This window comes from Pinus tabuliformis, chromosome 8 (genome assembly GCF_031772625.1).
Source record: "Pinus tabuliformis cultivar Carrire ecotype Pingquan chromosome 8, CPIR1, whole genome shotgun sequence".
Classification (NCBI taxonomy): Eukaryota; Viridiplantae; Streptophyta; class Pinopsida; order Pinales; family Pinaceae; genus Pinus; species Pinus tabuliformis.
In genome coordinates, this window is record NC_142294.1 from 1,340,269,033 (window position 1) to 1,340,283,385 (window position 14,353).

The 14,353-nt window shown below is 31.2% G+C and overlaps 1 pseudogene across 1 annotated transcript; it reads left to right on the top strand.

Annotated features, from left to right (window-relative positions):
- The first annotated feature begins 2,741 nt into the window (after window positions 1-2,741).
- LOC149240428 (rho GDP-dissociation inhibitor 1-like) lies at window positions 2,742-5,480 on the top strand (annotated as a pseudogene). Its single transcript, XR_016246531.1, has 5 exons — window positions 2,742-4,015; window positions 4,115-4,181; window positions 4,358-4,576; window positions 4,679-4,803; window positions 5,055-5,480. The product of XR_016246531.1 is annotated as a rho GDP-dissociation inhibitor 1-like (transcript).
- Window positions 5,481-14,353: the final 8,873 nt, after the last annotated feature.

The window sequence follows — 14,353 nt, forward strand, 5'->3', positions numbered from 1 at the left end:
CCAAAATTCATAATGTAATTAATCTGATTTTTTTATCAAAATAAAATATTATTCATTATACTTAATTAAATATAATTTTATAATTAACTTTGAACATTTTCTTAAAAAAATGAAATAAACATATTTACATTTATATACTAACAAATAAAAAAAAACATAAATTATTATCTCTCATTTTCACATATTAACCTTAATTTAAAATACATAAACTAGACTAGTTCAATGATCTCACTTTGAAATTATTTTAAAAGTAAACAAAATATTCTGTATAATTATATTACTTTTTCTTTTCAAATGCCAAGTAAATTCTAAGGGAATATTTCAATATGTGAGTGGCAAGGTGATTGGGGAGAAGGCTAGGAAGATCTGCTATACAAGTATTTGACTTTGGTGTCCCTCTTTTTCTTCTTTTGGTTGGTTAGCTGTATAAGTAGAGGCCTTGCATAATCTCAACAAAAGATTAACCAAATCCATGTTAAAAGAATATAAAATGCTTTATTATTAAAGGCAATTAGTTCTTGGTTAAAATCAAATGTAAGGAAAGCGATTGACTCTGCCCATTTTTATATTTTTTTAACTTTGGTTGTTTAAGATTGGATAAAGGGCTTGGTTTTAATGACTGTGCAGTCTTATATTTTCTTTTTTTATCCATGGTTCTTTGAAATTTGATAAAGTCCTTGGTTTTAATGACTTATTAGAGAATAATAAATGTTGCAGGAGAGTGAAGTTATATCTAAGGGTATTAAACCCTTTTTTTTTAATGTATTTTTTATGGAGTGTTATATGTTTATACATGTTTAGAAGTGTTAATAAAAATTATATATATATATATATATATATATATAAAGTTAGAGTAAAATAGTTTTTTCTATAATATTTTATTTAACAATTTAATTTTTAAAATTGAGAAGATATATATATTAAAATTTATAATCTCATTAAAAAAAATATACTTTAAACCATTAAACTCACCAAAACTATATAATTATTAAATTTTAATTAAATATTATTATATAAATACACTCTGTTTTGATATTCTCTTTCTTATTAAATTAAGAAATAAATATTAAAAGAAACAACACATTTAACAACTCCCCTCTTAAAGTTATTTATATCTCTGGAAATTATTCTCATTCTCTCTAGAATATCTATGACATGATGTGACTCCGTTTCCGAAGATCGTTTTTAATACGCATCTTCGTTTTTGGATATTGTTTTCCTAAATTTGATTATAGTTTTATTTTTATTTATTATATTTATATATAAATTATATTATTTTTTTAAATGAATTTAATAAATTTATATATTAGAAAAATTGTAATTTTTTAATAAAATATTTAAATTACAATATAATATTTTTTAATATATATATATATATATATATATATATATAAAGTTTGGTTAGATTATATTTTCATCTTATTTAATATATTATTTTAATGAGTTAAAATTAAACTAATAACTTTATATCAAAGAGTGTCTTAATAAAACATCTAATCACCATCTATTTAAAATTTTTAAACATTTATTATTTTAAAATTGTTATAAATAATTTGATAAGTGTTGAATTTAGGCTTCTGTGATCCATATCAAGTTTATTGAGAATTTTTTTAACAAAAATCACATCATATTTCATTTGTTTTGAACCAACAAATATGATTCATCGTAAAAACAAATTGAAAAACCAAATCATCAGTGATAACTATAACATTTATACCACTCATTCATTTTAATTAATAAAATAACTCTAACTAAAAAGTAAACAATAAAACAAAAACATCATAAAGTTCAACAACCTTCATAATCATGCAGGGAGACATATATCATGAAAAGCAAGTTTTGAGGTGGTGAAAGTTACATGGAAAAGTTGGTGCACAATTGAAATTTCTATGTGGTGGCCTCCTAACATTTATTGCAAGTCAAAAGTTTATTGTATGGTCCACCATGTAGTGACACACACTAGGTGAAACCTTTTCAAATGTGAAATTCTACCTTACACGAGATTCACTACGCTTTGATTGTTGACTTTATGTTGAGGTTGTCTTTACCATGGTTAATACTTGAGTAAGTCGGTAAACTCCTAAGGTCAAGTGACATCAATTTGACTAAACAAAATGTTTTGTATAAATATTGATATATTCACGTTCTCATGGCAGCTGGTTGAATTTGACGGCAGATGGTGTCAAAATGTATTAATCACGTTCTCATGACAGCTGGTTGAATTTGACGGCAGACGGTATCAAAATGGATTAATCACGTTCTCATGACAGCTGGTTGAATTTGACGGAAGATGGCGTCAAATGGTCATTTTGCCTTAAATAAACGAACAGATTAGAGCTGATTGCCAATTAGATATGTCGCAGAGATTAAATATTATGGCAGTGGCAGTGTAGACATGGCCTCCAATGCCGCCCACCAACCAGAAGTTGAAGAAGAATGTCAAGAAACCCAATCATGTGGTATCTCGCATTGCTGGCTCCAAGTTGTGAAGCCCACCACCGTCTATCACGGATGCTCAGGGTGGTCCTGCTTACCTAATCATATCCATGGCGGACGTGAGCTAAACAAAGATCAATTAATTAGATAATGGACATTACTCTGACAGGTACTACCCTTTTGAAAAGGTTGTCAAGAATTTTAACTGTTCACTGTCGGTTACAGTAGCAGAAGCGAGAGGCCTGTGAATAGCGGTTTCTTCTCGTGAATTGGCGGCAGATCAAAGATCAATTTACGCTCTGTTTTAATCGCAATTCCCTGGTCTTCTGGTAATCACGATACGCCGTAACGATGCCGTAGACGCACGGGCAGCACGCCATGCCGGGGGTCAACTCACATACCAACTCTGAACACCGCGCCAGAAATCCTAATTAGTTAATGCAACTTACATTTCCTGTGTCATTAAATCAGTTGAACAAAGAGTAAGGAAGGGGCCACTGGCCAGGGCCATCTGAGTGCCCGTTATTACACGCTGGGAGTAAACGCCGTGAAGGGAACGGAAAAAAGATGAAGACTGAAGATCAGTTATGGCAGTATTTACGGAACTGTGTGGCTGGGACTGTTTAGTCTGCATGCAAACGACAAGGGCCCACCTGAGCTCGCTGAGAGGTGAAAGAATCGAATACTTTACCTGCTTGTTCCGTATATTATCTGGAAAGCTGTAATTTTCACGGGCAGAGAGAGATTTTAAATTTTTTTATTGGGGATAAGAGGAGATATTAAAGGGAGCGTAGGACTTGGGAAATGCTGCATGTGTGGGAGAGGTTTAATTGTGATTTCCAGGCATCTTCGTTTTGTTTTTAGGCTTTGTTTTTAAGCGAGGCTGACCCACTGTAGCAGTGGCACTAGTTTGAGAGGCACCCACGTCTATGCATTTTGGTATATATTTGTATAGTAGCGATACAGACCCCATTGCTGGTGCGATTTGATTCCTTCTTGGTTAAGAGCTCGATTCTCTGAGGAGATTCGAGTATAATATATAGTTATAGCTATAGTTCCCATTCCCAAAGGGCTGACTGTGAAGGAAACTGAATTAAAGTCAGGATTCAGGGTTGTATAGGGTCCGGGTTTAGTGAAGAAATTTAAGTCAAAAGATTATGGAGGTTAATGTCTGTTCAGTTTTGGTTCCAGGTAATGGCCTTGTGTTTTGTCTGTGAAGATTTGTAACTTGTTGTCCTATTCTTAGCATCAGTAGTTCTTCTTTACCTCAATTTTTGTAAAAGAAGCAGAGATTTAGTGGGTGCCGACAATGTCTGTTTTGACGGGCTCCATGAGACGTGAGAAGTCGGAGGTTTACAGTGGTTTTAAGTCGGAAATGGGTGAAGTTAAGGAAATTGTGGAGGAACTGGGCGAGGCCGGTCTTTCCGGAGATGATTACAGCGATGAAAAATTGTTGAGGCAGTTCAACAAGTCTTCGTACTATGAGACAGATGAGGAGGAGCAGGACGGTGCTAAAGTTGGAGAGGATTATGTCCTCGGACCGCTTCTTCCTCTCAAGGAGCAGCTCGAGAAAGATAAGGTATAATGCTTTTCCTAAAATGGCGATTCAAGAATTATTTTCTTGGCATTGTGAACTCTGAATAATCTTAACCGAGAAAAATATTGTCTGGTTTGGCAGGAGGACGAGAGCTTGCGCAGATGGAAAGAGCAACTGCTTGGCAGTCTGGACATGGAGTCCATAGGAGGTATGAACATTTCTTTAAAGAATTTATATGGGGTATGAACATTTCTTTAAAGAATTTCTATGTTTCTGCTCTCTTTCCTTTGACTTTAAATTGGGCAATCTTTTGCTTCTGCTTTGTTCTTTTTGACTTTGAATTTGACATTTTTTTCCCATAACTGAAATCTCTTCAATTTACAGAACGCCTGGAGCCGGATGTGAAGATCCTGAGCCTTTCAATATTATCCCCAGAACGGCCCGACTTAATTCTCCCTATTCCATTTGCTTCTAAATCCAGGGTTTCCTCGTTTACTCTCAAGGAAGGCAGCCGTTACAGTCTGAAATTCTGTTTCTCAGTTCTCGATAACATTGTGTCCGGCCTCACTTACATCAATACCGTGTGGAAAAGCGGAGTCAGAGGTAAGATCTTTTCGCAGAGCTTGTGCTCTCACAAGATGTATAGTGTGTCGAATGAAGCGCCTGATTGAAGGACTTCGGTTTCTTTTCTGTGAATTTTTTCAGTGGACAACACTCGTGTTATGCTGGGAACATTCAGTCCTCAACAAGAACCGTATACGTACGTTATGGACGAAGAGACAACACCGTCTGGAATTCTGGCAAGAGGTTCTTACGCGGCAAGAACCAAGGTATCAGGATCATCATTTTCCTTCTTGAAGTTTTCCTGCATGATAAATGGAATCTCATCTAACAGATTTGTTTTGTTTATGTATATTCAGTTCAAGATCATCATTTTCTCTGTTTCTTTACTTTCTGTTCAAGATCATCATTTTCTCTGCTTCTTTACTTCCATTTCAGGATCATCGTTTTGTTTCTTCAGGTTTTTTCTTATAAAAAGTTGAATATCATCTAACACATTTCTTTGTTTGTTTATTTTCAGTTTGTTGACGACGACGATAAATCTACCTGGAAATGAATTACACCTTCGAAATCCGGAAGAACTGGTAAATTCTATTCGGATTCTAATCCGAGTAGTTTGCACTGCAATGTTGCATAGTTGTAGGTAGAAGATTTCAGGATGTTTGCATGTAAACACGACAGGCAGCATGAAGCCACGCATGGATTTGCTTTAAACGAGTGACTTCTGCCCAGGAGACACAGCGTCTGGTATTCTGGTTTGGGCTATGGTTGGGGTTTGTACAGAGAGCGTCTGGTATTATGATTTGGGCTTATGGTTGCGATTTGTACAGACATATTCCTTGTATGTTCAATGAAGTAATGGGATGAGGACATTGCAAAATCCATAAATAAATTATGCATCTTTGCAGGATTTATTCCATGGTTATGCATGCATTTATAATCTGTACAGAGCTTGTCTTCGAATTTTCTTGCTAAAATCTAGAGCCAATGTTCCAAGTTTTTGTCTTTTCCCTCTAATTTGATCATGGGTGAATTATAGTCAATTCTCATAATTTAAAGAAAAAAAAAACATGGATCATGGGTGAATCACAGTCAAATGCCATAATTCAAAAGAAAAACACGTAGATCGTGGGTGAATCGCAGTCAATTGCCATAATAAAAAGGAAATGAACATATGGTAGTAGTCTCTTTTTAATTGCAGGAATTAAAATAACAAATTTTTCATTTTTACAGTGTATGCGTGTAAAACAAATTAACAAGCCATTCATTGATTTTGCCCAAAGTCTGTGTGTGTATGTCAGGTACTAAAAGAACAGAGATCAGTACCCTTAAAAGTGGTAGGGAACAGGGGGTCGGTGCGACCTCATCCATCGGCGAGGTGGGTACCCTTAAAAGTGGCACTGGCAGGGGTACTGGCGTACAGAGGTCATTTCTTGACCAGCACATCAGGTGTAAAAAGTGAAATGATTGCCCAGAGTGGATAAAAACTCAGACTGTAATTCAGAGTGTAAACCATAATTTTGTGTGGACTGATACCTGCACTGGACTGTGGTACCTGGGACTTGTTATTTATGTGCATGTGCATTTAACTAGGACTGTATTAATATTGCTCAGAGGTCATTTCTTGACCAGCACATCAGGTGTATAAAGTGAAATGATTGCCCAGAGTGGATCAATATAGCTTAAATAAATTCAGATATATATAACGTATGTAAGGATAAAAACTCAGACTGTAATTCAGACTGTAAACCATAATTTTGTGTGGACTGATACCTGCACTGGACTGTGATACCTGGGACTTGTTATTTATGTGCATGTGCATTTAACTAGGACTGTATTAATATTGCTCAGAGGTCATTTCTTGACCAGCACATCAGGTGTATAAAGAGAAATGATTGCCCAGAGTGGATCAATATAGCTTAAATAAATTCAGATATATTAAACTTATGTAAGGATAAAAACTCAGACTGTAATTCAGACTGTAAACCATAATTTTGTGTGGACTGATACCTGCACTGGACTGTGATACCTGGGACTTGTTATTTATGTGCATGTGCATTTAACTAGGACTATATTAATATTGCTCTTTGTGAATAATTCCCGTATGTAGGAATTGTATCAGAAATTCCATAAATACCTGTATATTATTTTAAGGGAACCTTGACATAAAAAATATTTTTATTAAATGAGTTACATCTCTGCTAAATTGGATCCATCACATGACAAACAAGAAAGGTTACATATAACCAGATCCACTTTGTCCATCTATCATTGTCTTTATATTCCAAATCGTACCTTACATTTGATTACGACTCTCCTACTATGTGTGTAAATATATTTTAAGCCCATTATGAAAGACCAAAGCATAGTCACAACCAAGGTCAATAAGTCTGTCTTTTAAAATAGTAAACAACATACATATATAATTGCATTCGTTATATTTTTCAGGGTTATTTTGAAGATGAATTATATTATTTGGGTTGAAATGTCCATTAAAATTTAATAATATGATTATTTCGAAAAATGATTTTTTTACTAATCTATATTGTTAATCATTTTTTAATTAATTTAAATTATAATTTAATTGGATGAATTTTTAAATAGTTTTTTTCTTTTAATTTTATTGGATGTTTTTTTAAATTTTATTGGATAAAGTCCAACTTAGTATAGAAGAGATGTTGTAATGTTTAATATCTTGGATCAATCTTAACTTCAGATCTACTTAGAGTTGAGAGAGATCAATTCTCAAATCTCTTTCTTGATGTGGAAACCTCTTTTATAGTGAAAAATGAGATTTGATCTCTCTAAGAGCTTGATAGATACCTAAGTTAAAAAAGATCCAAGCCGGTTATCATTTAATCATCTTGTGTGTAAGACAAATAATATTGTATTTTGTTAGATATAAGACTTTTGTGATCCATAATGTAGATATCAGTGTTTAGGATTAACCACATCGTAAAGATTTGGAACCAACTAATGTGGTTCATCCTTAGAACAAGGATGAACCACATTAGTTTTCGGATTAATGCGGTTCATCCTTAGGACAAGGATGAGCCACATTAGTTGGTTTTAGGACAAGGATGAACCAAACATTAGTTGATTCGAAACGTCCACCAAATGTAACTAATCCACTGATATCTAAAATATTGTATTTATTATTTATTATCAATTTTCATTATTTAACTAATTTTCATTTTAAAGAATGTAATTTTATATTTTTAGATAATTTAAGTTATTTTGATTTCATTATATCAAATATAATTAAGATATTCAAGCCCTTTTTCGTATGGAGATTCTTATAATACAATGAGCCAATATTATGACCTCAAATACCACATGTCTAAAAAGACCATAACTTGTATTCATATGACAACTTTTTTAATTAATCATTTTAATACTTTTGAGATAAATCTTAGTCTTTAAATTGTGATTACCATTATGTAGAGATTAAATCTACATCTAACTTATAATTCTTTTAAATTTTATCAAAGAGCTGACTGGTAACTTGTTATAATTATTAAATTATTTCAATAATATTATTCAAATATACATAAAATATATAAATTTTTAATGGTTTTTTTTAAGATTTAAGTTTACTTTAAGTAAATAAAATAAGATAATTCATTGTTAGCTTGGATTGATCTATATATATATATGTATATGGGGTTGTTATCAATTTTGTTATCAATAACATGATGGGTATATAATTCAAATCTCCATTTACAAATAATATAAAAAATTTGGTAATTTATTTTTTAGATTAAAGATATATATAATTAAATAAAAAATAAAATAAATAATAAATAATATACATTTATTTAATTTAAAATATTTTTATTTATTATTATTATTATTTTAATTAATAAAAAAAATTCATGATAATTTTGTTTAACTCATAAAATTCATCTTTCAACACACTCTTGCATTTAATATATTTAAATATCTATATTCTAAATATTAGATATTTGACTTCAAACACGTTTGATTGACCCCATTCTTATCTAGCTTCTTAAAAAAAAACTTTTAAGAGATGCAACCTTGTTATTTTTTTTAAATAAATGTAATTGTTTTTTGGTAGGTAAGCATCCACGGGGATTTTTTTTGGTAGGTAAGCACCCACGGAGATTTTTTTTGGTAGGTAAGCACCCACGGGGATTTTTTTGGTAGGTAAGCACCCATTCACACTTAATCCAAACCTCCATCAGCCAAATAAATGTAAGTTTTTATAATTTAGAGTTTTTTATTTATTTTATGAAATTTACCATTATTATGGTAATATTGTGTTTTTGTTTCTCCGATTCAAATACCAAGAATTATTTATTCTTTCTAGTCCTTCTTACAGGCATGTCAATAACTTTGTTACTTTTTTTTAATGAGCTTTTACATGTATTTATATATATTTATATATAATATTTTTAATATATAATATTTTTATTTTATACTATTTATAGTTAAATTTGTTATTAAATATTTTTAATGTTTTTAATAATAAACATTAAACAATTACACAAATTTGTCTTTTTTTTTGTATTCAAGAGAATTCCAGAAGAACTTAGCAACTTGCCAATAATTATGAGTTAGGGGCTACGAGATGTCCTCTTCCTCTAGCCCCGTTCACACCAAGGGGTTTGAACCTAGGTCTTTCTAAGAACCCAACAACCTCTCATGTAACTACCAGTGGGGTTATGATATGTCCTCCTCCCTCATATCTAGGGGGTTTGAACTTGAGTAAAACTTTTGAGAGGCTATGATATGTCCTCCTACCCAGAACTAGGGGGTTTGAACTTGAGTAAAACTTTTGAGAGGCTATGATATGTCCTCCTACCCATAGCCCGGTTCACAACATGGGGGTTAGCAACTTGCCAGAGAATTATGAGTTAGGGGCTACGAGATGTCCTCTTCCTCTAGCCCCATTCACACCAGGAGGTTTGAACCTAGGTCAATCTAGGAACCCAACAACCTCCCATGTAACTACCAGTGGGGGTTATGATATGTCCTTCTCCCTCAGAACTAGGGGGTTTGAACTTGATTAAAACCTTTAGAGGCTACGATATGTCCTCTTACTCATAACTCGGTTCACAACATAAGGGTTTGAACCCAGATCTTTCGAATTTCAATGATTTCACATTTCTCAGATTAACCAATTGAGTTGCCCCTTCAGAACAAGGTGGTCACCACCCTCACTTGGGTTTGAACACAAGACTTTACAATAAGTACAAATCTGACTTTACCAACCAGCCACTTCAAGTGACCTTAAATTACATAAATTTATTAAATATATTACCAAATATTATCAGCAACCAACATTAAAAGATAGAACAAATTTATTTTATGGGATAGACATGTCTTGGCTTTTGGTTTATTGAACTTTTATGCCATCGTCCCTTTATGTACGAAATATGCATCCATCATTGTAGGGGACCCCATGATAAAAGGTTTATTTTTATTAGAAGAGTACATCTTTAGGTAACTGGCCCCCTAAAAACGACAAAAAGTAACCTAATCCACTTTGTCTATTTATTTAGAATCGAATCCGAGGTACCCTCTTTTTTATCATTAAGGTTTGACTATGACACCCTTAGCAAGGATGTAAGTATAATCGTATTTTAATTTGACTTCGACTAAATATTATTCTAAAAGTTTTTAATCCACAACAGCAAATATTATTCCTAATATTATTATTTGCGGATATGAACAGCCCAGGCAGATTATCTTATCTTGTGACTCCCCCAATAGTTATTAACAATAACCTCGTTCAAAAGAACATTTTATATTTAAAATTAAGTTGTTCAATTCAATAGAATGGAGAAGTAGCTGCGATGAATGAATAAGCACACAAATATAATGTTATTGTACTCTTTTTACAAATTATTATAAGTGAAAAGTGAAAAGTTGCCCCGAACAAATAACACTATATTAAAAATTCAAAAAACTAAAATGGTTTTTTTTTCCGGAGAGAAAAAGCAAGATTGTATTATAGTGAGGATATATAATAGATCGAGATAAAATAAAAAAATAAAAATAAATTCAAGAAATAAAAAAGTTATTTATTTTTTTCCGAAGAATTTTTTTTATGTTTAATGTGGACACTCGGCTGGTATTAAGTTAGTAGTTAGTTCTCGGTTTTTTGTCCCCGACACTTGTTTTGGAGACGGGGTTGGTATTAGATAAATTTTCAGTATAAACTCATTTAAAATACAATAATTTTAAGGTTTTAATATGTTAATTTATGAGACTTGAATTTAGGTGGAGTAAACATAGGATTATTATGACAAATCGCAATTAACAATTTTTTTATATATATACATAATAAAATTTTAAATAATTAAACTAACATAAATTCATCTTAAACCTAAATTTATTAAACATAAAAAAATCCAATATATTTATATGAATATCTTTTAATATAAAAATTAAACATAAATATAATTACAATTGAAATTTAATTTTTTAAATATTTTTTTATTTTATTTTCAAAACACATTATAAATTCTAATGTACTTTTACTTTTATTAAAATAATTTCAATAAAATTCCCTCAAATCCAACTCCATTAAATGAATACTTGGGCATAGTTTCTTTATAATGCAACACATATTTGTTGGTTAGTGTTTAGATTTTTTTGTAATATATTTTTTAAACACATTATAAATTCTAATGTCCTTCTACTTTTATTAAAATAATTTCAATAAAGTTCCCTCAAAATCCGACTCCATTAAATGAATACTTGGGCATAGTTTCTTTATAATGCAACATATATTTGTTGGTTAGCGTTTAGATTTTTTTATCGTGCTTACTTTTATTTGCCTTAAATGTTTAGAGAGATTAGACTTCTTATTTTTTCTGAAAATATTATTTAAGAGAGAGTTTATTAGATATTTTTAATGTTACAAAGTTGGGAACTATTATTAAAAAACTTCTAAAAATCTATGAATTTGATAATGAAAGGTTTAGTAAAACGCCTTCTAAAATCTATGAATTTGATAATAAAAGTTTTAGTAGATGTGGTTTATAACTCAAATTTTCTAGCTATAAAAAATTCTCATGAGTGTTTTTTTACACTTGTAAATGTCATATTAATACACACTAGTGCATGTTATACATTTTTAAAGAACCATGGCTTATTATATGTTTTAAAAACACCAACACCAGTTAATAAGCATCACAACATCTTATATCTTTGCACCCTATGAAGTTCCTATAATAGTAATGGAAATAATAATGATATTATTAAAAGAGATAAAGTTGTTAGTACAATTTGATTCATTGAGCATTGCATATTTATAGTTATAAGCATCAATATATTAATGCATGGAAAAACATGTATGTTACATGGCCGCAAAGAACTATTTTTTTCAATTGAGTAGATGCATCTATATGATATGTTTCGATACTAAATTTTTTCACATTGCCTTATGCAAAAACGTTTTTTTTCTTCCTTTTCCTTCACAAAATTTAAATTACTTATTTTTTCTAATAATAAAATATTTTCTTATAATAATGTTGATTTATATATGTTATTTAATGTATTTAATATAATCTTTGTATTAGTATACTGTATACTATTTCATTGTAATAATGTACATTCATATATTTAATTAAAAGTATAGCATTTTACAATATCCGAAAATGAAATAGTTTAGAAAATTCACATTATTATATATAAATAAAGCAATATTTATCATACAAAAGGAGACAACATAAAAGTTTGGAATAATAAAATATCAATAAATAATTGTTAGAAATATTAATAATTCGTTATACTAATTGGGACAATATCCACGTAAAACAAAATATTTATTTTTTCACATAAAAACTTTACAAAATATAAACTTGTAACATTCAATGATATTGATCAATCATGATTCATCTCATCTATTATTTTCATTGCTTGAGTTGTATGCATTCCACATTTCTTCATCACTTGTAAGGCATTTGCACAATTGTTTTTGAGTAGCTTGATTTTTTTTTTAAGTAGCTTGATTTCGTTTCTCCTCTTCATGTTCCATCTATAAACATAGAAATAAAGTAGAATACATGTATCTACATTTATAGTAAAATGGTTCCTACACTATATAGATTCTTTCAAAACCATACTTATAACAATTTTTCTTATTCCTTCACTTTATATTGTGTTTTTTAACACACGTTTCTTGTTATTTCATTAAGTATAAAATAAGAGAAATAAAGAAACATAACTAATAAATTGTTCAATTAATGCTTGATACTCTAACATATACTCACAACCCATACAAATTCAATCTTAACCAAATGGAGGAAAAAAAATCCATAGATTATTGTAAATTAATTAAACCATAAACATCGCAACAATTATGAAATGTTAAGCAAAGAAAACACAAGTACTGATGAAATTTATGATTAACTCTTTTCTTCCTTATTATCTCATCTTATATGTTGAATGGGTTCTATTTCATTTTGTTTTCTACAACAAATACATAATTGAAAATTACTATTTCATGCCATAATTAACACTTTGGATTTAAAATGAAAGAATGTGTCATTACATATGTTTAATGTATATTGTTGTTGGGATGACTCTAACTATTCAATTATTATTATTTCTTTGACCATCTCCTTGTGCAATTTTTTGGATATCCCTATTGATATGTTTTGGATATCATTTTCATGCATGCCTTTAAATTTTTTTATTTTCATTGATATCAAAGACATGGGGAGACTACACATGTCCAAGATAAATATTAGAAAATGAAGATTATTGGAAATATTCTTTTCAAACTTTTGATGTGCATTTTGAATACCCTATGTTTGAAGACATTTTAACTCCAATTACCTAGCTCAAATAGGAGCATAAGATATATGGTTGGAAATCTTATTTTGAGACCATTCCAACAATTTATGTCACTCCCTCTAACTTCATAGGAACTAGCATAGATCCATCTTAACCTAGGATCTATCAAGCACTGAGATAGATCAAATATCTTGAGGTGAAAACCTATTTTTTGAGTGCAAAACTTGAGGAAAGGTTTTCAACTTGTCAGATTTGATCCCTCTCAATGCTTGATAGATGTAAGATTAAGATGGATCTAGGCTGGTTACATAATATCTATATTTGTATCTATGTGTCTCTTTCTTATTCCATCTCTCTATCTCACCCCCAATACATACACACTCATATCTATCTCTCTCCCCCCCTCTCTATCTCAACCCCCAAACATACAGACTCATCTCTCTCTCTCTCCAAATCTATCACTATCTCCCTCCCTCACTTCTCTTTCTATTCCATTCATATTTGTATCTTTGTCTCTCTCTCTTCCCCTTCTCTCTATCTCTCTCCACTCCTATTCTCTCTCTTCCCTCCTCTCCTCTCTCCCTCACTCTCTCTCCATCTCTCCCTTACCATTCCCTCTCTCTCTCCAATTCTATCTCTCTATGTCCTTGTTCTTTCCACCTTCTCTTTCCCCCGCAAATCCATCTCTCTATCTCTCTCCATCTCTCCTTCTCTCTCTCCCCTCCTCTGTTTCTTCCTTCCTCTCTCCCCCCCTCTCTCTCCCCCCTCCCTCCCCCCATCACACACACTCTCTCTTTCTCTCTCTCTCCAACCCCCATCTTTGTCACTATCTCCCTCCCTCTCTCTCTCCACCCCCTCTCTTAAATTTGATCCCATTGTATGGTGTTTAAGAAAGTTTATAAATTATAAAAATGCAATTGGTTGTACAATATTAAACCTATATTTTGTATCAATCGTGTCAAAGAAAATATAATAATAAAAAACTTAAAAAACATCGAAGAATCCTGCACTATCTTTCCTCTATTATTGTTAGCCACTTTTCTTGCTCTC